The sequence below is a fragment of the Pelodiscus sinensis genome, chromosome 31 (genome assembly GCF_049634645.1).
Source record: "Pelodiscus sinensis isolate JC-2024 chromosome 31, ASM4963464v1, whole genome shotgun sequence".
Lineage (NCBI taxonomy): Eukaryota > Metazoa > Chordata > Testudines > Trionychidae > Pelodiscus > Pelodiscus sinensis.
In genome coordinates this window covers 9,947,628-9,972,595 of record NC_134741.1, presented here as the reverse complement: position 1 = coordinate 9,972,595, position 24,968 = coordinate 9,947,628, and the positions used below count along the sequence as shown (strand labels likewise).

Sequence of the window (24,968 nt, the reverse complement as noted above, 5' to 3'; positions counted from 1 at the left end):
CATTAGGCCATGTCTTCACTCAGGTGGAGATGGCTGCTGCAATCCATCTTCCACAGCTTGATTTACCAAGTCTAGCTAAGCCTCACTAAAGGAAACCCCTAGGGCACCTCCTGCTCTTTGCTACTGTCTTACTCCCACTGTGAGAGCACCAGCAAGCTCAACTGAAGGTAAAACCAACTCCAGATACATGTTGAAGAATGGTGGGAACAAGAGACCCATTGACCTGGCAACAAGGCACCACTGGGAGTTGAACCCAGGATCTCCTGCTTACTAGGCTGGTGCTTTAGCCAACTAAGCCATGGTGCCCTCCTTGGAAGCAACCTTAAAACTGTTCTACTTTATGGCGCCAGACACCCCCTTCCCATTCCAAAGTGCAGCTGTTCCCCATTCCCCTCCGGCTCTTGCCATGACTCAAGGCCTGCGCAGCCCAAGACATTAGATTGGCAGCTGGAACCCAAAACCTTTTTGTCAATTGTAGCAGCAGGCCCCAAAGGGACAGACCCAAGGCAGCCGCCTGGTCCTAAGGCCGGGCCTGCAGCCAGGGGAGGGAGAAGAATCTCTCCTTTCAGCTGGAGTTGAATCAGCAACCTAAGGGCACTTGCCGAGCACCCGCTACAGGCCTCTGCTCTGCCAGCTGAGCTATGGAAGGTGCCTGGGGCAGGCTGCTTTGCCTATATTGGCCCTCCCATGAGTGCCAGGGCAAGAGCCCCCCAAAGGGGCCGGCCTCCCGGGGGGGGCAGGAGAACCCGGCAGCACAGGGGTGTCACAGGCGCTTCACCCGCAGAAGGACCCTTGAGTGATTCAGGCAGAAACGCTGCGTCTCGCTCCCTGCAGCTCCACTTGCTGCCCTGGCAGGCACTGCCCCTTCTCCCACTGGCCTGGGCCTGGCCTCCTTCCCCCGCCCGGCACCACAGAAAGCCCCTTGGCGTGAGCCTGGGCAAGCCAGAGGCCTCAGGCCTGTCCCCTCTGAGGGGCTTGTGCCTCGGCCTCCTCTGCCCTTGGTGCCGGCTCCCCCGGCTGCCCCTGAGCGCTGCTGGGCAAAGGAGGCAGCAAAGCAGGAGAGGGGGGAAGGAACAAGTCCCGCTGAGGCTGACACCTCGGGCTTAAGCCTCAAGCCCCAGCAGCCTGGCTGGGGAAGGGGAGACACAGGGCAGGGCTTGTACAGAAGGAGAGGAGGGAGATACAATGGCAGCTCCCTCACCCCATCGGACAGGAGGGGGGGCAGAGGTGACTGGTGGGAGCACTTGGGGGCACCAACTCCTCTGCCCCAACAGAATTTCTGAAGTTTATAACCAGGGCGTCCCAAATGCCCCCTGCCTCTGTGGGTGCCTCTCCCTGCGCCCCTCCCTCTGCAGGCTCCAGTCCCCCGGGGGGAGGAGCTGCCCCCTCCAGCAGCCTGAGGGGAATTTCTTCCGTGATTTTTTTTTAAGTGTAGATATCTGCAAACACTGATCTGTTAGGGACTGGCAACAGTTTATTTCTATATTTGCATATTTGTTATTTGCATAATGTATATGCATATATGTAAATATAATGTTATTGGTCTGGCACAAGTTTGTGAATGGGTTTGCCTGTCCATGGTAGATAAACACAAAGGCTGGAAACATGGGCCTGATCCATGGGGGCTGGCCGAATGCAAGGCAGGGAAAACACTGGGTGAAGGGGGGGGATATTTTCCCCGCCAGGCCTTTGTCCCTCGGAATCCCTGGGGACGTTGGGTTTTGTCTTGTTTGGTTTCCCTTTTCCCTGCTTCCCTCCTCGCTGTGGGGAGGGGGCAGCTCTCTCCCTGGCACAGAGATGGGATGGGCAGATGCTCTGAGAGCGAGTCCCCAGGCTGTTTGGGGAGAGACCTTTCACCCTTCCACTCTCCTCCGCACCACCAGGATATCTGAGTGGTTAAGGTGTTGAACTTAAGCTCCAATAGATATTTGTCTGTGTGGGCTCAAACCCCACTCCTAGTAGTTCCCTGCTTTGGAGAGACATCGATCTACAGGATGCTCTGTCTTGCTAAGAGGACAGGACAGGGGTCTGGAATTCCCCTGTGAAGGTCCCTGCCAGTTCTAGTGCTCTGTGATTAGGGTCTCAGTTCTGATTGGCTGAGCAGAGGCCAGTCACAAGGAGGAGACTCAGGACTTCGTTGTTCTCCTTCAGTCCCAGCAAATGAGCCAGAACCAATTGTTTGCTCAGGAAATTGTTCTGCTTCTCACCAGTGGTTGTCTCTGAGCAGCTCCTGAGTCTCTCTGTGTCCTGGTGCTTCTAACCTGCTGGCTGAGCTGAGCTATCCCTCTGTGGGGCTGTAGCACCTTTGAGACACTTTATTCTGGTCAGTCAGGGTGTGAAACTCCAGACTGAGGGGGAGTTTCAGCATCAGGGTCCTGTCCAAGACTGGCTGTGTGAGGTCAGACAAGGCCCTTTGCCTTTCTCAGCCTTTGTCCCTCTGTCAGTTGGGGGGAACAATCCCCTCCTGCCTGCCCCATGGTGGGGGGAGCTGTGAGAGGCTGTTGCTAGCAGCAGTGAGTACTAGAAGGTGTCCTGTCCTCTGGACTCTGTGTGGGGTTGCCAGCTGGTTTCAACAAAAATACCAGACACACTTGACATGACATCACAATCACAATCTACATTATTGTTGTTATTGTTATTTAGAAAATACTGGACATTTCTATTTCTATTTTCTCAGTTTGTTTCCTGAACAGAAAGCTCAAATACTGGACTGTCTGGTTCAAAACCGGACACCTGGCAACCCAGCTCCATGTCAGCAGGGAAACGCCGTCAAACACCTCCCCCCATATGCTGGCCCAGCCTTGTGCCTGCTGCTGGGGCTGCCTCCCCCCACATCAGTGGGACCTCCTGCCCGTGTGTTGGTGCAGCAACTGCCAGTCTGCCCGTACCCAGGCCTGGCAGCCATGTTGTCTGGGGGCAAGAGCAGGGAGAACGGCGCCGTCCTAGCCCAGCCCGCCCCCCCCCCCCCCCCCCCCCATCCCATCCCATTGCTGAGGGAACTTTCCCCCAATGCCAGCCCCATGCTCAAGGGCTTTGTAAAAGGGCCCGGCCAAAGTCCTTCCCCGCTTGCTCCTACTGAGCTGCTGCCAGAGCTGCCCCTCCTCAGGCTCTGCTCCAGACAACTCCCTCGCTCTGAGTCACTCCTGGAGCTGGTGGGACTAGACAGCCGCTGTCCTATGGGATGTGGCACTTCTCCGGGAACCATCTCTCAGTTCCCATGGGGAAAAAGCAAGCTAGGACTTCCCAAACAACCCTCAGAAGCGCACAGTTCTATACCCCAGGTGGGACTTGAACCCACAGTTCCTGGCTCTGGAGGCCAGTGCCTTCTCCATTAGGCCACTGGGGGTCACAGCTGCTGTTACCTGTGACACTGAGGTGAGAAAAAGTACTAGGCAGCTATCACATGACTGGGAAGCAAACCCAGGCTACAGCAGTGAGAGTACTGGATGCTAACCGCTAGACCATCAGGGACATATGCAGAATTCCTCTTTAAAATCAGGAATAAGGGATCTTCTAGAAAAGGCTTTATTTTCTGCAAGATCCCTGTCTAGACTGGCGCTTTTTTCTGGCAAAGCCCCGAGCCGGAACAAAGTGGTGGCCATGTTCATGCAAATGCCGCGGGGAAAATCTAAATCCCTGGGGCATTTGCAATTCCGACTGGTCTCATTAGCATCCCTTTTCCAGAAAAGAGTGCCAATGTAGACACAACCAGCAGGTTTGAGCTGGTTCCAGCTGAGGAACAGGTTTGCCTGGTTTATGTCTATTGGTGCCAGAAAACATTAAGGGCTTGTATTCTTTTAAAGTGTGCACATACAATAGAAATCCAGGATGCAATAGAAGTGGTGAGGTAAATGTTTCTATAGGAGAAAGATTTCCAAAGGGGGCACTTGGGTTTGAACCAAGGACCACTTGATCTGCAGTCAAACACTCTGCCACTGAGCTACACCTCCATGCAAAAGGGCTGCCTGTAGCCAGTGTTGGGAGCTGAGCAGGAAACAAGAGGCTTTTGTGTGACACATCTCAGGTGGGACAGACCCCCCCACTGACCCCAGATTGTGATGGACCCTAACAAGGAATTTGTCCTGAACGCAGCAGAGCTGGGGCAGGACAGAAGTTCTGTCCACACAGAAAAGTTATTTTGGAATAACAGCCATTTAGAATAACAATGCCAAAGTCTGTGCAGCAAATCCGTTAATGTGAAATAATCTGAAGTAACAGACGGGTTATTCCAACTTCTGCAAACCTCACTCTACGAGGAATAACGCCTGTTCCCAATTAGCTATTTCAGAATAATGCGTGTGGAGATGCTCCACTTCCGCTATTTCAAAATGGCCCCATCCCTAGGCCCATTCTAAGTTATTTCTCCCAGGGCTCTAAATCGAGGTAGCTCGTCTGCATTAGGGGAGCCTGACTCGGACTCATTCTGAGGTTTCCCTGCAGTGTAGATGTGCTATTTCGAAATAAGATATTTTGGAATCACTATTCAAGACCAGCTTATTCCAAAATCAATGTGCCATGTAGACGTAGCCAGAGAGCCCTGAGAGATGAAGCTGTTGGTGGGAAGCCAGGAGAGCGGAGGCCAGTCTGAGACCTGAGAGTCCCAGGTTCCCAGCAGAAACTGTATATGTAGGTCTCATGGTGTAAGGGACAGCACTCAGGACTCTGAATCCTGCAATCTGAGGTCAAGTCTCAGTAGTGTTAGGGTGTGTCTAGACTACAGGGCTTTGCTGACAAAAGTGGACTTTTGTCGACAAAACTAAACCTGTGTCTACACTACCGCTGAGTTCTGTCAACATAATGTCGACAGAACTCAGCAGTTTTGTCGACGCTGGTAAACCTCATTTTATGAGGAATAACACCTTCTGTCGACAGAGTTCTGTCGACAGAAAGCGTTATTGCATCTAAACTGCCCTTTGTGTCTATACTGCCATGTCGACAAAGCAGCTTGCTTTGTCGACAAAACTGGATGTTGTCTAGATGCTCTTTGTTGACAGAAGCTTTGTTGACAGTATCTGTCGACAAAACTTCTGTCGACAAAAGCCTGTAGTCTAGACGTACCCTTAGGCCCTAGAAAATTAGGCCTAGGGCAGTTATGCTAAAGCAGATGTAACAGATTTCTGGGTAGTCCCTGGACAGAACTGGAGATAGGTTCAAGCAGGAACGCACCCTACACGCTTGTTCAAGTTGCAAAATGAGATAAGTAAGAAGCTGCATTTTTGTACCTGCTGTGATGAGGAACAGTTTGTTTGAGAACTGATAAAGAGACTCCCTGTTTCTGCTCTCCCCGTTTTGTTCTAAACTCCCTGTTTATGTTCTCCTTTGGCCATAACAAACTGTCTCCTTGTTGCCCAGTACCTGTCTTTTGGGCTGATAAGAAATTGCTGATGCATTATGAATTGCTTAAGGCCATGATGTATAGTTGGCCAGGTGTGCATGGATATTAGAAGTTTCTAACCGATAAAGGGGGGTTGGTTGCTTGGGCAAATAGTCTATGACGTGATGGAACTGTCTATATAAGCCTACCTGTAAATAAAATCAGGGCTGGTTCTCTTTGGAGACGGGCCGCTCTCTATTGTAAGTGCACACTATTTAATAAAGAGCTTGTGATTGGATCTTGCTGGTGTTGCCTGTCTCTTTGCGGTCAGACAACGAACAAAGGCAGTCCACGTTTGAGTCCCTGACAGAGATAGGCTGGTTGCTGTGAGCTTCTTGGGCTCTGTGGGTTTTACATTCCTTGTCCTGAGGTTCCCTCCCCATGATGGAAAAGGGCAAAGGCTAGGCAGATCTCATGAGTACAGAGAAGGTTGGTTTCCCTGACTGGGAATCAAACCCAGGCCACAGCAGTGAAAGTGCTGAATCCTAACCACTAGACCATCAGGGAGATGCCTTTAGAGTCCTCAAAGGGAGGTTTCTCTGTCTCCTCCCCTGGCTGGAGCTTGGCAAGTCGAACATCCCCCAAGTGTCCCCCAGAATAGTTGTGAGCACAAGGCAGAGACGATCCTGCCAGGGTGGGGGCCAGAGGCTGAGCAGCTCGCAAGGGCCCTTCAGCAGCAGCACACGGCTGCCATCCAACAGCCCATCATGGGGCTTGTGCATCTCCCCCCTCCCACCGCCCTGCTGGTAACACCATCAGGACTTTTCCCTGTGGAAAGACCAAACTCTCTGGTTTCTCTGTGGGGAATGTAGAACTGGGGTGGGGCTGAGGGAAGAGCCTGGGAGGGGGAGGAGGCAGGCGAAAAGGGGAGGAAGAGCTCAGAGATGGGGCTGGGACTGGCCCCTGCCTCAGATGATCCCACTGCCTCATGCGCAGGGACCTCAGCAGCCGTGGGACGCATCAGGGAGAGAAGCTGGAGGAGTAGGAGCAAGTTTGGGTTCAGGGGGCAGCTGCTGGGCCACTGAGGCAGGCAACGAGCAGTTGGCAGCAGCAGCTCTCTGTGCCGGGCACGTGCTTCAGGCCTCCTGGAGATATTGAGCCTCCCTCTGTGGCTGGGAGTTGAGCCCAGGATCTCCTGTTTATTAGGCAGGTGCTTTAGCCAGCTAAGCCATGGTGCACTCTGGTGGCCACTTGGTAAAAGTGTTCTATTCTATGGTCCCAGACAACACCTTTGACTCCCAAAGTGCAGCCAATCCCCATTTCCCTCCAGCCCTGGTGGTGTCTGGCTCCCTGGGCACAGAAAGCTACAGCTCAGTGGGCAGAGGCTCTAACGTGCACATCTCCCCCAGCCGCTGGGACTGTAGAGTTGGCCTTGAGGTTTGGCACAGTTGGGAGAGGGAGAAATGCAGCAAACATTGATCATCTGGCTTGTAAACCCCTGTGTGTCAGGGTCTGGGTTGGAGTTGTGGAAACCATTTCATATTTAGCTAGAAGCCATTTTGTATAACAGAAACCATTTCAGCTTCTTGCTTCTGCACGTAGACCAGAGTGAACTTTCTGTCACCCTGTGTGAGAGGCCTACAGGATGGGCTACTGGAATGTGTTAATTGAGCTGGTTGAGAGAGACGCTTCACTCCCTCGCACCTGCCCTCTATTTTGCTGAGAACTGGTTCACTTTTTTAAGTTTCATTGATGATTTCTGTAATTGGATGCCTTGACGTCAGACTGTTTGGTTAAGGGTATAAAGATACTAGGGTTGATTGTATTAGCAGCCTTACTGGACCCAGCTCTGCTGGGAACACGTTTGGCTCACTTTGTGCCTTATTGAGCAATAAAGCTGTTTATTAGCCGCCAAACCAGAGAGGACCTTTTGCTTCAACAGAGACCCTGGGGAGGCCGGCCTCCTTTGGTTTGGTCCTTTCCTGAGGGCACAGAATCAACAAGAGAGAATTCCTTAACCCTGCAGCAATCTGAGCTGGCCAAAGGGTTAGTAACAGAATAGTTTCCCAAGTTTAATCTCAGGTAAAAAAAACTCTCTGTGGTGTTGTGGTCATTGTGTTTTCTTAACATGCAGCAAGTCCTTAGTTCAAAGGCAAGTAGAAACACGGGCTCTTGAGGTGTCCTTTCTGATGGGACAGGCATGTTCTACTCTGAGCTGAGGGTCTTCGGGCTTGGGTAGCTTTCCTTCTTCTTGCTGGTCTCCTTCTTGGACCCCAGTTTATATAGTGAAAATTGAGTCCTGCTTAGCAATATCTTAATCAATTATTTTAGCATAATTTTACTAACCAGTCATAAGATACTATTGTGATTTACCTAACCAATCATACTCCACCACCTTAGTTGATTTACATCTAGCAAAATTAATTATACAGCAGACAGAAACAGATCCAAACCAGACAGCGACCACATAGACAAACAATGGGAAAGGGAGGACAAGAATCATAGAATGCCCATTGCACAACCACAGCTATTGATAAGCAGTTTCTTGCCAGTCAAAACGGTGTTTAACTAAGTTTTCTCTACCCATCTTGTGATCTGTTTCTTATCTGGTAACAGTGGGTGCCATTAGGACAGGATCCCCTTCTCACAGCCTAGTGTGACACTATTTCAGTGTCATTTAACTGGAATGTGAGTATGTGACTCCAGGCTTTACAGCTAATTGCTGCTGCTCTTCAGTCTGGCTGCAGAAGAAGGCTTTAGTTTAGACCTACTGAATAGCGACAGGCCTTCCAATAGGGTTACAGCGGAACCACATTGTTACAGATGACCTTTCCAGGCCAAAGATAGAAGGAAACCCTCAAAGGTGTTTCTAGACCAAGGTTCATTCAAGTGGTTTGTTTTTTTGTGGACCTGACCTGAACGCACCCCTAGAGACTCTGAAACAAAGAAGACACACGAGAAGAACCCAACTTTCTTCCTTTTGCTGTGACATGGATGGATCTAGCTCAGGTTTCAATCAGGGGGTCTGTCTGCATTTGAGGTACCTGTGACAGCCCCTGTGCTCCTCTGCCCCTCATCAGCAATGCCACCTACTTGGGGGAGCAGTTGCCCTGAGACTTGCAGAAGGGACAACCTGGACAAAGGAGTACCATTCAGGCACCCTTCAATAGCTCAGCTGGTAGAGCAGAGGACTGTAGTGTGTGCTTGGCAAGTGATCCTTAGGTTGCTGGTTCAACTTTGGCTTGAAGGAGTGATTCTTTTCCCTCCAGCCTGGCCTTAGCAGAAAGCAACCAAGGTGGTTGCTTTGGGTCCATGTCTTCAGAACCCTACACTGCAATTGACAAAACAATGGTGGGGAGGAGCTGCCAATCACATTTCTTGGGCTGCGCAGGTTCTGTCCACACACAAAAGTTCTTTTGGAACAATGGCCGTTATTCCACAATAACAATGCAAGAGTCTACACAGCAATTACGTTATTTTGAAATAATTCTGAAGTAACAGACGGCTTATTCTGACTTCTGCAAACCTCATTCTACAAAGAATAACACCTGTTCCAAATTAGCTATTTCAAAATAAGGTCTGCGTAGCTGCGCCACTGCTGATAGTTTGAACTAGCCTCTTCCTGGGGACATTCTAATTTATTCTTCTGAGACAGCTCGTCTACACGAGTGACAGATGGCAGAACAAGGAGCAATGGTCTCAAGTTGTGGTGGGAGAGGTCCAGGTTGGATATTAGGAAAAACTATTTCACTAGGAGGGTAGTGAAGCACTGGAATGGGTTACCTAGGGAAGTAGTGGAGTCTCCATCCCTAGAAGTGTTTAAGTCTCGGCTTGACAAAGCCCTGGCCGGGTTGATTTAGATGGGATTGGTCCTGCCTGGAGCGAGGGGCTGGACTTGATGACCTTCTGAGGTCTCTTCCAGTTCTATGATTCTATGATAAGGGGATGGGTTGATGAGATAATATGATCTTGGTAACTAATTGACCATTCATTTTCAGTGGGAAATAGGTCAATGGAGGGATTATAGGAGTTACTATAGAGAATTTCTGGGTGTCTGGCTGGTGAGTCTTGCCCACATGTTCAGGGTTTAGCTGATCGCCATATTTGGGGTCGGGAAGGAATTTTCCTCCAGGGTAGATTTGCAGAGACCCTGGAGGTTTTTCGCCTTCCTCTGTAGCATGGGGTGCAGATCACAGCTGGAGGATTCTCTGCATTTTGAGGCCTTTAAAGTATTTGAAGGCTTCAATATCTGAGATATAGGTGAGAGGATTATTCTGGGAGGGGTCGGTGAGATTCTGTGGCCTGCACTGTGCAGGGGGTCAGACTAGATGATCATAATGGTCCCTTCTGACCTTAAAGTATATGAGTCAATGAGTACACTGGGGAGCCTGCCTCGGACTATTCTGAGGTTTCCCTGTAGTGTAGACATGCTAGTTCGAAATAAGCTATTTTGGAATCACTATTCGATTCCAGCTTATTCCAAAATAAATGTGCTGTGTAGTCATAGCCAGAGGGGTGAAGCAGCAGGAGGGAAGCCAGAAGTGCAGCGGCCAGATGGAAAACTGAGTATCCCAAGTACCCACACACACTGGGCCATGGTGGTCCCATGGTGTAAGGGGCAGCACTCAGAACTTTGAATCCTGCAATCTGAGTTCAAATCTCAGTGGCACCTGCTGGTTTGAGCTTGTTAATGTGAGGTTTTTTGCACGTCTATGCTGCAGGCTTTTTGCACAAGAACAGGAGATCAGTCTCCCAAAGTAGAGATGGCCAATTGGTTAAGGAGTTTGATTAGAAACCCCTTGTAACCTCACTCCTGTAACAAGTCTGTCTCCTGTGTCCCTCTCCACCTCAGTCCCAGTGTGTGCATGATTTCATATCTGAAGAAAGTCCTCCTCCCTTTTCCCCTGCCAATCCTTCCCTAGCAAGCTGTACCCTTCTGTGCAATATTCCAGTCGTGTATTATCCCACCAAGTCCTTGTGATACCAACTTTTTCCTGCTCATTACCCATAGTCCTGTGTGTCTATACCAGCATCTAAGACACAGATTAGATTTTGCTTCCCAGTGGTCCCGCATACCTCCTTTATCTCTGCTGTTACAGCCCCTGCTCTCTCCCATTTCTGCCCCATCTCCCAGGTGTCCATGTGATTCACTTACCTGTGGGCTTTGCCCCCATCAGACCTACTCTAAAGTGTCCTCACTAGGTTAGCAAGTCTGCACCCAAATACTCTTCCCTTCCTCAACAGGTGAATCCCACCCCTGCTGAGCAGCCCTTTCTGCAACAGCATCTCATGGGTAAGGAAGCCAAAGCCCCCTGCCCACTGAGCTGTAGCTTTCTGTGCCCAGGGTGCCAGACACCGCCAGGGCGGGAAGGTTGGAGGGAAATGGCTGCATGTTGGGAGTCAAAAGTGTTGTCTGGAACCTTAAAGTAGAACAATTTTACAGTAGCGTGTGAGGGTGATGCCACGGCTTAGCTGGCTAAAGCACTTGTCTTATAAACAGGAAATCCTGAGTTCAGCTCTCAGTGGTGCCTTATTGTAGCCTCTTCCACTTCTTGTCAGCTCCCTGCAAAACATCTCACAACAGTCAGCGAGGGGGAGAGTGGATCAACAGAGCTGTGCTGCAGCTGTTAGGTGTGGAAATTGATGGGCTCTTTTGGCCTCCCTGAGCAACTCACACATGTAAAAAAACTGCAGTTGAAGGTGCTTGTATAGGAGGCAGGATGGCTTAGTAGTCTAAGGTGCCAGGTACAAAATTCTATCTTTCTCTACATGAGATGTTCTGGTCTCTGAACAGAGATGTGGGTTCAAATCCCACTCCTGATGCATCCTCCTTTTTGTATCTAGAGAAGTGACCTCATTTCCCTCTCTCCCATGACATTGTAGAAGCACGTGCTCAGCATTTCTCTTAGGCTGCATCTACACAGCAGTGTTACTTGGGCATAACGGCCATTACTCTGCAATAACAATGGGAGCGTCTACACAGCAATTCCATTATTCCGACGTCTGTAACGCTCCATCCAGACCAGTGGTCTGAGGAGCCAGGAGGTTTCCAGGCTGCAGAATTAGTAACAGAATATTAGCCCAAATTTAAGTCCAGCAGGAGAAGGCCATAAAGGGGTGTTTCTTGACACCCAAAGCTGCGTCTAGACTGGCAAGTTTTTCCACAAAAGCGACTGCTTTTGTGGAAAAACTTGCCAGCTGTCTACACTGGCCGCTTGAATTTGCGCAAGAACACTGACGATCTCATGTAAGATTGTCAGTGTTCTTGCGCAAATACTATGCTGCTCCCATTTGGGAAAAAGCCCTCTTGCGCAAATGTATTTACGCAAGAGGGCCAGTGTAGACAGCTAAAAAGTGTTTTGCACAAAAAAGCCCCGATGGCTAAAATGGCGATTGGGGCTTTCTTGCACAAAACCACGTCTAGATTGGCACGGATACTTTTCCGTAAAAAGTGCTTTTGCACAAAAGCGTCCGTGCCGATCTAGACGCTCTTTTCCGCAAATGCTTTTAACTGAAAACCTTTCCATTAAAAGCATTTGTGGAAAATCATGCCAGTGTAGACACAGCCAAAGTGTGTTTCTGTGGTGTAGTGGTTATCGTGGTTGTTTAATATGCAAAAGGTCCTTGGTTCAAAGCCAAGTATAAACACAGGGTCTTCCTTTGTGGTGGCTCCCCTTGGTGCCCAGGTAAGTGCAGCTCCTGCTGCCCAGCTTGCGCCTGGGATAAACCCACCTCCTATGTGATAGAGGGGGTGACATGAGCTCTGAGTGCCAGCCTGGGGAAATGAGATGAGTCAGGCCAGGCACCTGTGGTAGGCTTCTGGTTTGGCCTTTCCTGTCCTGGCAGGATGGGGCTGGCTCCTCGCAAGGAATATGCCCAAGGAAGAGCAGGGGGCAGAGGAGGAAAGCCAAGCTGAGGGGGGGCCAGAGCCCCCCCCTTTGTTCTGCCAGAACCCTGGGGAGTGGGGATGGGGCTGGCTGCAGGGAGGCAGAGTTCTGTGCCTGTCTCAGGACATCCCAGCAGGCAGTGAGGGGGTGGGGCAGGATGCTGTGAAGTGAGGGAGGGTGCACTGGGGGTCAGAAGGGGATGAGCATGGTGCTAGTTCAAGGCTTGACAAACTTTTTGGACCAAGGGTCATGCTGGAAGCAGAAATGGGGTGGGGAGCAGGTCAGAACCTGTGACTAAAGCCAGACATGGCCTGGCACATCCCGTATCCCTCCCTCCTGCCCTCTGCACTCCAGGTCCCCCTCCAACTCCCATCTGATCCCCGCACCCAAGGACTCCCCTGCCCTTGGCCCCATGACTGCACCATGCCAAGCAGTGGGGCAGCCGTGCCAGCCAGGCTCTGAGGGAACTGGGTGCAAGGGGAGGGGCCGGGGGTGCCTCCCCGGGGAGCCTGGACAGTGGCCAGCCCTGCTCACCACACTGCCCAGGAGCAGTTCCTGCCTGGCCCTGGCCCTGGCCCAGCCAATGGGGAGCACATGCCCCCCGCTCCAGCTACCCCAATGCTAAGAGCTGGCCATGCCGGCTCAGGGGCTGCCCCATGGGCTGTGCAGGGGCTGGCAGGGAGCCTGCGGAGCCACAAACCAGACGTTCAACACCCCGGCCAGCGGTGCTGCCTGGCGCCTCCAGGAGCCTGTTGAACCAGGGGTTTCCAGTCCCAAACCAAACACCTGCCTCCCTCATCCCTCCCCGCTCACCCTGCTCCCATCCCCTCACAGCTCCCCTCCCCTCCCCTGCCCTCATAACTTCTGCCCCTCCCCAAGCCCCATAACACTCTGGTTTCTGCCCATCCCAAAGGAGCGTTTGCCCCAAGTCACTGGCACCTCTGGGCTGAAAGCAAACCCAGCGCCTGCAGCCAGTCCTATGGAACCATCACCAACGATTTACTGGCCCAGAGAAGGGAATGAGAGTTACTCACAGGGCGAATGCACCAGCCAGACACACACACACGCACACACGCGTGCAGTGCGCTCCTGCCTGGCCCAAGAGAATAGACGCAACTCTGGTGAGCCAGCTCCCTGTGTCCTGTAGAACCAGCCCAAACAGGATAGCTGCAAATCCCTCAGTTTGTTCCCATCCCTCCTCCCACCACCATCCCCCTCCCTCTCTGCCCCACGCTCAGCATCTAAGGATACGACAGAGGCATGTAGATTAGGCTACCAGGCATAGGAAAATGAAGCGGCGATTTAAATAATTGCCGCTTCATTTAAATTTACATGGCTGCCGCGCTGAGCCGATCACGGTAGTCTGGACGCGCGGGTGTCGACATTAAAGGCATTTGTCGACCACCCAGGTATGCCGAGGTAGCCTACCTGGGTAGCCTAATCTATGCCTGGTAGGCTAATCTGTCGCCAGAGGCATGTAGTCTAGATGTACCCTAAGCCTGGGAGAGAGAAAGTTCTTTCTGCCCTGGCCAGTCCTTCTCTCCCCCACAGCTCACACTGATAAGAGTTTTTGGAGCTGGCTCCTCTTCAAAGGGCATGTGGAGGAGGGGAGCAATGAACAGAGTCTTGTCTGGAGCTTCCTGTGTGAGGCAGGTGATGCCCCCGACACACTAGACTCTGCCATTGTGCGCAGATGCTGAGTCTACCTGGTTTTCCTCCATATATTTGTAGCACAGACTCAGGCCCTCTCATAAGGACTAAAGCAACAGAAACTTTATAACCTCTCCCCACAGCAGAGATGCAGGGAAGTTAATGCCAGTCAAATGTTTATTAAACACGTGTGGTGAGTGTTTGCAGGATGAGACCCTGAAATTTGTAGATTTGCAGTATCCAAGGGGAACGTTAGCCCTGCAGTCTGACCCCCTCTGTGATACAAGCCATTGCACTTAGCCCAGCTACCCAGGCACAAAGCTGTTTCCCCACAGAATGTTTTCTACTAAGTTGCCCAGTCCTGAGTTGACAGTATGAGGAGATGGAGAATCCACCACTTCCTGTGGCCATTGGTTTCTGTGGCTCATCTTCGACCCTAGGGAACATTTGTGCCTCCTCTCTAGCCTGAAATTGTCTGGCTTCAGCTTCCACACTGAGCCCTGTCCACTAGACCAGTGGCTCCCAACCTTGTTTTATACAGTGGACCGGTAAAGCCATTCACAAACCCTTGGCAGACAGGCAAGATTTTCTTTGCATATTTTTTATGCAAATAACGACTATGCAAATGAAATGTACCAGTCCGTGATGGATCAGAGTTTGCCAATATCTACAACATAACAAGAAATTCAGAAGAAGGAATTCCTGTCTTGCTGTTGAGTGGGCGACTGGTGCAGGGAGGGGCATCCGCCAGGGCAGGGGCATTTGGGACTCCCTATTTAGTAACAAATATTTTTGGGGCCCAGGAGCTGATGCCCCCTATTGCTACCACTAGTCAGTCACCTCTGCCCTGTCCCCCCTGCTCCATGAGGTGGGGGAGCTGCCATTGTATCTCCCCCTCCCTTCTGTACAACCCCTGCCCTGTGTTTCCCCTTTCCCAGCCAGGCTGCTCTTGTTCCCATAGTCACGCCCCTGCCTCCTCCCACATCCCCCTTTCCCTGCCTGTGTCCCCCCTCAGAGTTTTGTTCCATTGCACCTCTGCTCCCATTCACCCCATAAGTCTTCCCTGAATCCCCCCATCTCCCTTCACACCTCCTGCACCCCTCTCCTGCCCCAGCCTCACATATCCCTGTTCCCCTCTTCAGCCCCTTGCCTATCCCCACCCCAGCGCTGGCTCCACGGCCCTGCACACGCCCCACACCTGCTCTTCCTCCATTTCAAAGGCAGAGGTGCAATTGGGACCGGGTGTGAGCTGGGAATCAGCTGTCCAGTCTCAGGCTCGGTACCAGATGCTGCACCTCTTCTTTTGAAATGCCCCTCCCTTTAAAAAGCAGAGGCACAGCATCTGGGACTGGCTATGAGCCAGGATATGTGATTCCTGGTTCACCCTGTTCTCCTCCATGCCTCTGTCTCCCCTGCCACTTTCCCGATAAAAATATTTGCGCAAAATCTTGCCAATCTAGACGCAGCCCCACAGTCTGCAAGACTGCTAGCTTAGTGATTTTGTCAGGGTACAATAGGCAGGGAACAGACTTTCTAGTGCTCTGGCATTCACCTTGGCTGTGTCTACACTGGTCTTGTGACAGAAATATGCAAATGAGGCTAAGGTGGACTATCCTGAGCCTCATTTGCATATCTAATGAGCCACCATTTTTTGCAGAAGAGGGTCCTGTGCCAGGAGCTGTCTACACTGCCCCTTCTTGCACAAGAAAACCCCTGGCCAGTGTAGACAGAGCTCCTGTCACTCTGGATTGATGAGGGGGGGAGTCTCCCGTTGCCCCGCACAGGAGCTGCCTGAGGCGCGTGTGTTCCCACGCGAGGGGGCAGGGGGGCCAGCGGGGACAGGAGCCGCCAACTGGTGCGGGCTCCCTGGTGTCCCCCCGTGAAACACACAAGAGCTGTGGGGGAGGGGGAGCCGCACGCAAACCCGCAATATCCCCCACGGCATTTAAATAAAAATGTCCGCCATTTTGAAGTAGGAATAAGATCCTCCAGAAAAGGGCTTTTTTTCCGGAGGATCGGGGCCAGTGTAGACGCTCTTTTCCGGCTTTTTTAAAAGCCGGAAAAAAGCGGCGGACATTTTTATTTAAATGCCGCGGGGGATATTTAAATCCCCCGCGGATTTCCCTATTACGGCTTCTGAAATTAACATGCCCCTTCCGGAAAAGGGGCCAGTGTAGACGTAGCCGAGGGGGAGGGGGAGCCACGCGCAAACCCGCAACATTCTCCCCCTGGCACCCACGTGGGTCCCTGCAGCCCCAGCCCCGCCCCTCGGACCGACCAGCCAAGAGAAGGGGTCTGGGCATGTGTCAGCACCGTCACGCGCCTCGTGGGCGGCGGAGACCCCGCATGTCGACAGGCGAGAGCAGAACGGCAGCGCGCGCCGGCCCCCCTGGCACGTGGCGCTGCCTCCCAGCCCGGCTGTGAGGAAACCTCGCCCCCCATTGTTACACGCGGGGCGGGGCCGAGATGGGGGTGGGGTTGGGGCAGCCGCCAGGCCGGACCCTCGCGAGGGGGGTGTTTGCAGGGGCCGCACCCAGCGCGGCGGGGCCCCCACCCAGCGGGGGGCGGGGCCAGGACATCGGGGCTGGGCTCTGGGAGCTCTGGTGCGGGAGGGGCCAGGGGTGCAGAGTGTAGGGCAGGAGCTGGGGGCAGGCTCCGGGCTGGGGGAGATATGGGGCGAGCGGTGCGGTACTTTCCTGCCTCCCCGCCCCCAGGCGAAAGGGGCAGTTCGGGGGAGTTTCCAAAGGGGACTGGGTCCATTTCACACCCGTTTCCCAGGCTCCCTCCCTGCCCCGGGCTCGGCTGCTCAGCCTGCCCCCCCCCCAACTCTGCAACCAGCCCCAGAATTATCCCCCGCCCCGATTCCCCGCGCCCCAAAGGCCCACAGCCCCGCCCCTTCACACCCCCCGCCGGCTCCCCTTCTCCCCAGGGGCTGCGAGGAGCAAGGGCACCTGCAAGTCCCCCCGCCTGTGCCCCGCTGCTCCGCCCGACGCCCCCTGGGTCCTAGCGCCCTGCAATCCCTGGGCTCTTTGCCCCACGTGTGTCCCTGGCTGCGCGGCTGCTCCCCCCCCACGGGCCATGGAGCTGCGGGGCGATGGCTCCTGCTCCTCTGGGTTCTTGTGGAGTCAATTAACCTGTCCCGGGCTGTTGGACACCCCCCCCCCCAGTTCCTCTGCCCCCCAGGACTCCCTGCTGTGGGGGTTGCTACTGGGAGCTGGTATCACACCTGCCTCCTGCCCTTTGCTGATTCTGCTGGTCACTGCACCCTGCAGCCCCCTGGACAGTGCTCTGGGAGCTGGGACATTCCCACCCCAGTGGGGCCCCTCTCCCCACTCACTGGCCCAGGGGTACAGGTGGGGATGGGGGGTGTGTGCATCTGTCAGTTTCCCCTCCTGCCTCTCTCCAGCCTTTGCTCCAGGGCTGGGAGGTGCTGGGGGCTGAGACATTACCAGCCCCACGTGCTGTTGCCCATTCCTGCCCCGCCCCACCTCACATGTCGCTAGCCCCTAGGGCAGGGGGTGCAATGTTGCCATGGATACGGGACACTCCTGTCACAATTAGCAACCACTGCCTTTGCCCATCCCACTCAGGGGCACCAGATCAGGAGGCCAAGGCCACTGTTGAATGTGGACAGGTCTGGCCTGGCCTCTTTCTCCCCAGACCCTCCCTGATCCTCCCCATTCCCCCTGGGCTCTGCCTCTGCCCCACCCTGGCCAGAAGCTGGAGCCCTGCCCAGAGAGGAGAAGCCCTGAGGTACCAATGCAGCTGGGGCCATCACAGGACCATCCACCTGGGGATGGGGGGGCTCAAAAGCTGCCCCTGGCTGATGGACTGGTCCTAGCAGCCCCTGCCCAGGGCACATGGAGGGTCCATGGATGCCCCCCACTGCCCAGCCAGCTCTTACTGTGACATGAATGGGGTAAGAAACACAGGGGCAGTTGTAGGGAGCCTCAGACTCCACCTGCCCTGGGCGGGGGTGTGGACATGGGCTGGGGCTGCTCATGGGCCCCCCACCAGTGTTCCCTGTAAGCTAAGCACTTCAGCAGCCACTCAGGAGAGATTCAGGTGCTGCCCAGGTGATTAGCAGAGCCTCCCCTTGCCCCCCCCCCCCCCCCACCCCGGGCAGCAGCCTGTGTTTCTATGGGTGGTGCACATCTGCACCTGCCTTGGTGCACACAACAACATTTATTCTACACATAGAAACAAATTCAAGGGAACCCTCCTCCCCCCACCCCAGCAGGACACCCTGAGTGACACAGTCTGCTCCCTCCCCAAGCTCCACAACACTCTGGTTTCTGCCCATCCCAAAGGAGCGTTTGCCCTAAGTCACTGGCACCTCCTGGCTGAAAGCAAACCCAGCACCTGCAGCCAGTCCTATGGCACCGTCACCAACGATTTACTGGCCCAGAGAAGGGAAGGAGAGTTACTCACAGGGAGAACGCAGCAGCCGGATACGCACACGGTGCGCTCCTGCCTGGTCCTAGGGAATAGAGGTGCCTCTGATGAGCCAGCTCAGTGTGGGGCCACTGCAGATCCCTCAGTTTGTACCTAACCCTCCCCCCCTCACCAACCCCCTCCCTCTCTGGCCCACCTCCAGCATCTAAGCCCAGTAGAGAGAAAGTTTTTCCTGCCCTGGCTTGTCCTTCCCTCCCCCAGAGCTCACACTGATAAGAGGAATGTTTGGGGCACGGCTCCTCTTCTAGGGCACAAGGAGGAGGTAGGGAAGCAACCAACAGATTATTTTGCTCACAATTCTCCTGCCTAGCATCTCTGGAACTTCTTGTGCCAGGCAGGAGATGTCCCTCCCCCCCCCCCCGACATACCAGGTTCTCACACTTGGCTCTGCCCATCTCCTGGCCTTGGGCTGGTCCTGGTGTCATAACAAACCCTCGTCCAGCCCCTGAGAAACACCGAACTCTCACCCAGTGCCACAGGCACAGTCAGTCCCAGGGGGTCAGAACTGGCAGCCACCCCCCAATATTTCCCACAGCCCAGCCCCTGCCCCCATTTCTGCCAGTGCAATGCTTGTTTTAACTGCACGGACACCCCAGGGAGCCAGCTGGCTGCTGGCCCCACATGTGCCAGTGACCAGAGAGACATGAGCTGGCACCCGCATGGGTGGCGAGTTATATGGGCTCGTGGTGCCCGTGCTCCAGCAATATTTGGAGCCAGGGGCCCCGCTCCTCCAATATTTGGAGCTGGGTCTCTCCCCTGGCTCTGAATATTGCTTCTCCCCCCCCAGCCCCAGAGCATCCCAGGAGGAGACTTGTAACAGGGCGCCCACAGCCCCAGTGTGATGGAGCACACGGGCTCCGCCACTGGTCACGCCATGGCAAGCTGTCGCGGCAGGCTGGCCCCGCCCCTGCACCCTTGCAGCACATGCTCAGGCCATGCCGGGTATTTAAAATGCCGGCGACATGGCAGTCAAGGGCAAGGGAGTCCACCCAGGCCTGGGCCCGTGGGGTGAGCTCAGGGAAGTGCCCACTCTCCTGCCAGGACCTGGCAGGCAACCCTGCCGAGCGGACACCTAGACTCCGCAGCCCTAGAAGAAACAGCCTATGTCCTCTTGAAGGCCGGGGGCCGCGGCAGGGCCTGATCGCAGACTCCAGCCCCGCTACCCCGCAAACTGGAAGGCAGAAGGTAGGGGAGGGGGAAAAATAGGGGGAAGGGGTAGGAGAGGAAGGGGCTTGTGCTGAGGGGAAGGGGGCAGGTCAGGAGAAGAAAGGGGAAGGTACCAAGAGACAGGGTAGAGGAGAAACAAATGCCAGGGGGCCACGTGCAGACAATGAGGGAAAGGGCAGGAGGGGAGGTGTCAGTGGGAGGGGGGACAGGGTGATGCTGGGAGAGGAGAGGGGAAGGGTATTGGGGGCTGGAGGGGGAGAGGGAGGTGCTGGGAGAAGGTTTGAAAGAGGGAGTGGGCATGAGGAAGGCGGGGATGGAGCAAGGCATGTGTGAGGGCACAGGGGAATGGGGGCAGAGGGTGGTGAGGGGGTGAGCATCAAGGAAAAATAGGCCAAGTGGGCACGGGCAATGAGGGAAGGGGGAGGCACCAGGAGGGTGCAGGTGCCAGGGGATTCTGGGGTGAAGCAGAAGGGCAGACACCTGTAGGGAGGGACCAGCACCATAGGAGAGAGGCAGGGCAGGTGTGTAGAGGGAGGTGGTAGGAGAGAGGACGAGGAGGGGTAGCTCACATGAGCAGAGTGGGGCTACTGGAAGAGTGGGAACAGGGGGCAGAGAAGGGCTGGTGGAGGGGGGCAGGTCTCAGGAAGTCCGAAGGCAGTGAGAAGGGAAGGAGTCAGGACAGCAGAGGAGGATGAGGGGTTGGGGGGGGGGGGCAGCAGGCACCAGGGGAGCTGATGGAACAAGGGGAGGAGACATGGCAGCAGAGAGAAAAGGGAAAGGTTTAAAAATATGTATTAATAACTTTGGTGCCACAGTGGCACATCCAAACAAGCCACATGACCTCAGTACTGGTGCACAACACAAAATTCATTCTGCTCATGGGAGGAAACTCTTAGACTATGTCTACACCGGAGGTTTCTTGTGCAATAACATCTTGCGCAAGGATTCTTGTGCAAGAAGTCTTGCACAAGAACATATCCGCACTGCCATGTGCGAATTGTGCTTTTGCACAAGAGCATCCATGGCAGTGTGGACGCTCTCTTACGCAAGAAAGCGATGTCCATTTTAGCCATAGGGGTTTCTTGCACAAGAAATCCCTGCCAAGCATCCACACTGCCCTCTTGCACAAGAGAGCTTACACCTGTTAGAAAAGAGCGTAGCTCTTGTGCAAGATGTCCTCTCTTACCACGCCGTACTGTAAATTTCCTTGCTCAAGAGCAAGCGGGCAGTGTGAATACTCTGTGGTTTCTTGCACAAGAACAGCTGTACTTGCACAAGAAGCCGCGAGTGTAGACATAGCCTCAGACAGAACACTTGCCCCAGCCTCTCCGCCCCCCCCTCCCGAGTTAATGTCCCACATGTTGGGTTAATGCAACTGTAGGATAGTTGCATGAGGGGGGTTTGGTGGGGGCCAAACTAATCCTGGTTGGTAGGAGGATGGTGGGAAAAGCCCTTGGAGAGGGGTGACATGACACTGTTTACTTCTGGTCGTGTGTCCATCTTGCCCCAAGCGTGTTACCTCCAGAGGCGTGGCTAATGAGGCACTAACAAAAATTATACAAACCTGCCACCCATGGGCACCCGTGCAGGAGGGGGAGCAGCGTCACACAGGCCTGCATGTCTGTGGTGAGCAGCGGTGAGCAGCTGTGTGACACACCGCACACTGACCATCAGGGGGACACTGACCGTCAGGGGGAGCCGTGTCACAGCACTGGATGAGCTGACGAATCCCTTCCCAACAGGTTCTTGGGCAGAAAATCTCCCCTTGCTCCTCACGCCGACCTGCCCTGCCCCATTGCCAGGGCTACGCCCACTGACACCCTCGCAGCACAAAGTGTCTGTGCAGACCCCACAGCTCAGCCCCTCTGCAGGCAGGAACTGAGCTCCGCCTAGGAATCCCCCTTCTGGGGCCAGGCAGCCCAGGCCCCTCGCTGCCCCCTGGGCCAAGGAGCCAGGCTGGGGCCTCACGGACCCGGACGGACAGACAGAGCCCCCCCCCCCCGGAGCCCCCCCCCCCGGGTTAGCCCCTGGAGTGCGGGGTCCTTGTCCCCTCCTGTCTGTGGTGGGGGGGGTGAGCCAGGGCTCCCTAGCTGGGGGGGGGGGGCAGATGGGGGGGCAGATGTTATGATGGCAGGGGAGGGGGGCAGGTGTCCAGTTTGGGAATGAAGGCCCCTGGACCCTCCCCTCGTCACACCCACTTCCCCCTAGAGCCTGGCTGGTGCAATCATGGGGCCAAGGGCAGGGGAGCTGTCAAGGGAGCTGTCAAGTGTGGGGAGCAGACCCGGGCTGGATGGGGGGACCTGGACCTGGAGTGCAGGGGACAGAAGGGAGGGAAATGGACAAGGCCATGTCTAGGTTTTGGGGGGGTGGGGAGTCACAGTTTCCCCCAGGCTCCCCCCCTACCTCAGCTCATTGGCTGGGAGGCAGTGACCTCACAGAGAGACCAATGCAACAGCCAGGTGGGACAGGCTGCAGGGCTGGGGCATCTCAGAGACCCCCATGGCCTGGCTTCCTGGAATCTCCTTTGTGAGGTTTCCCCTTGAGGGCCCCATCTGGGAGTGTCTCTGTGGAGATTTCCCCTTTCCCCAGGCTGCAGTGGGAGGGGCTGGGGCAGGCAGGGGTACAGGAGGAGCTGGCAATAAACTGAAGAGAGGTCTGGGAGAAGCAAGTTAGAGGGCTGCAAACACCCAATGAGGATGGGATTTGAACCCATGCGTGCGGAGCACAATGGATTAGCAGTCCATCACCTTAACCACTCAGCCACCTCATCTGAGCTATTGTGTAAAGCTCAATGCTGTAAAAAACCCAGACACTCCCTGGCTACATCTACCCTGCAGGCTTCTTGTGCAAGAACAGTTTTGTGCAAGAGTTCTTGTGCAAAAGGTCTTGCGCAACAGTGTGTCCACACTGCCATGTGCTTTTGCAAAAGAAGTGCTTTTCTGCAAGAGCACGCATAGCATTGTGGACGCTCTCCTGCGCAGGAAAGCTCTGATGGCCATTTTAGCTGTATGGCTTTCTTGAGCAAGAAACCGCTGTTGCCCATCCACACTGCCTCCTTGTGGATGAGGTCTTGAGCAAGAAGGCTTATTCCTCGTGGGGAGAGGAATAACTCTTGCACAAGAAGCCCTGTTATCTGATGCTGTACTATAAATTTACTTGTGCAAGAACGTGCGTGCAGTGTAGACACTCTGTAAGTTTTTGCACAAGAACAGCTGCTCTTACGCAAAAAGCCTGCAGTGTAGACACAGGCTGAGAGAGACAAGGAAAGGAAATGGCCAGAGCCTCCCCCCGGCAGGCTAGTCCTCAACAGGGTGGATGCATCTACCCAGCACCCTCACCTCGAAGTAAGCTGTGCAGTGTGAGCGGGCTGCCCAGAACCCCCAGGGGAAGGTCTGTGTGAAGTTTCCAAGGCAACAGCAACAACAAAGTTTCATAATCTACACCCATGTGACTGTGATTTATTTCTCCACTAACAAGTTTCTCTGAAGGGATGAGAAATGCAGGGCCCAGGTGCAGGGAGCCGGGTCACATTCTCCTGCCTGAGTCTCAGTCCTGGCTGAAGCCTGGCTACGGAGAGAAGAGGCCAATGCAAACAGCCCCATGGCAGCGAGGGAGTCAGTACGTGGGTGCGTGGAGCAGAGAGCGGGGGGCAGAGCTGGGCTCTAACTCACTAAGGGTGTGTCCCACGGCTCCAAATAAGCAATGAAATTGTGCAGCTTATTTTGCGTCTATTTTGAAATAGCTTATTTTGTAATTTGGCGCTGGCTACACAGTGCTGCCTACACAGCACTTACTGCGAAATAAATCGCAATTCCAAAACATCCCTCACTTCTCATGCCCTGAGGTTTACAGGAACATCAGAATAGCGAGCCAGTTATGGCTTGAAACAAAGAGCTTGCTCTTAATATGCATCAAAGGTTGTGGGCTCAAGTCCCACCAGAGTCACTTCAGCTGCTTTCTCATTTTGAGGGCACATTTTACAGAACAGGCAATCCTTAGGCTGATACCCAGGTGGGCTTGAGTCCAGACAGTTCCCAGCAGACCCCAGTGAGGGTGGAGGGAAGGGCTGGTACTTGGGTTGGGGTTGGAGTTGGGGGTCGTTCTGAAAGGCTGCAGGTGCCGTTAGACCCTTTTGTCCCTCCCTGTCTCCTACTAGTGCTGAGCAACACTCAAGCTATGTCTACACTGCACTGTTCTTCTGCAAAAAGCTATGCAAATTTCAAAACCCAATTTGTGCAGCTTTTTCTTGGAAGAGGCTTTTCCAACATTTGGCCTGTGTACACTGGGAAAGTCACACACAGGAGGCAGGAGGCAGAGCCAGACCAATATACCAGCCTTTCAGGGAAGGGGAAGACAAGCCCCAAGCAGCTGCCTGGCCTGATTCATCTCCCTTTCCCAGGCTGGCACCCAGGGGCATTTTCAGCTGATGTCACCCCCCTCTGTCACATGGAGTTGGGCTCATCCCAGGCTGGTCAGCAGCAGCTGCAGTTACTTGGGCACCCAGGGGAAGCAACAATAAGGGAAGATACCATGTTTCTGCCTGGCTTTGAATTAGGGCCGTTTTGCATGTGAAGTAACTGTGATAACCACTACACCACAGAAACACACTTTGTTGTAGGTGGGACTTGTCTGGCTGTTCTGTTCCTGGCTCTTTCTAACACGCTGCTCTGCGGGGGAGGGGAATGCACCTTGTGAACACTCCACCTCTTGTTCTCAGGGAAGCGACTCACCCGAGCTGCCAGCTCCTCATTTCCTCACCAGCCCCTTGAGATTTGTAGCTCAAAGCTGGAGCTGCTGTGGCACGAGGTGAAGCTACAGAAGCTGACGGGGGACAATCAGTGGGCGGAGGGTTATTTTTTCTCCCCGCTGGGCTGATGTGGCTAGAACTGAGGAGAAGAAAATCCTCTTCCCTTCTCCTCAGAAGATGGAAATTGCAGTTGGTTCTATCTCCGGTTCTACTAAAGCTGGACCCCAGGACTGGACTTTTTCTTTCTAAAACCCTGGTGAACGTTGAGCTCAAATTGTTTGCAAACTGAGAATGTGAGTTAAAGGGTATCACCCAGCATAGGGCTTGAACCCATGATTCTGAGATTAAAAGCTTCATGCTCTACCAACTGAGCTAGCTAGGCTGTACACTATAGCCTACCCCATGACAGGGCCATCTCTCCAGTGACAGGAGAAGAGTTCCAGGTTCAGGATTTTTTTTAGCGCTGCAGGAAGGGGAGATGGAGGAAAATCAAACCCCTTTAGAAGCTTTGTTCTCAGGGCACCAAGTGAGACAGGAGGGATGTAACCTGAGAAACCTGTCCCCCCCCAGAAGGGGCATCAAGAATTCAGGTCCTCAGGCCAGTGCATTGGGGACAACGCGTGAGCCCTTCCATGAGCATTTTCTGCTCCCACTGGGGAAGGCAGCTGGGCAGGACCAGACTGCAGCCCACGTCCCTTTCAGCCCCAGGTGCAGGGGGTAACAGAGAGGGGAGGAAAGTCCATGGCCA

General features: G+C 54.1%; 4 non-coding genes across 4 annotated transcripts; all 4 read right to left on the bottom strand.

Moving 5' to 3' along the window:
* Positions 1 to 232: 232 nt before the first annotated feature.
* TRNAT-AGU (transfer RNA threonine (anticodon AGU)) lies at positions 233 to 306 on the bottom strand. The gene has a single exon. It is a non-coding gene; the product is annotated as a tRNA-Thr (tRNA).
* A 3,572-nt stretch (positions 307 to 3,878) lies between these two features.
* Positions 3,879 to 3,950, bottom strand: TRNAC-GCA (transfer RNA cysteine (anticodon GCA)). The gene has a single exon. It is a non-coding gene; the product is annotated as a tRNA-Cys (tRNA).
* A 1,859-nt stretch (positions 3,951 to 5,809) lies between these two features.
* On the bottom strand, positions 5,810 to 5,881 carry TRNAE-UUC (transfer RNA glutamic acid (anticodon UUC)). The gene has a single exon. It is a non-coding gene; the product is annotated as a tRNA-Glu (tRNA).
* Positions 5,882 to 22,161: 16,280 nt separating this feature from the next.
* TRNAS-GCU (transfer RNA serine (anticodon GCU)) lies at positions 22,162 to 22,243 on the bottom strand. The gene has a single exon. It is a non-coding gene; the product is annotated as a tRNA-Ser (tRNA).
* Positions 22,244 to 24,968: the final 2,725 nt, after the last annotated feature.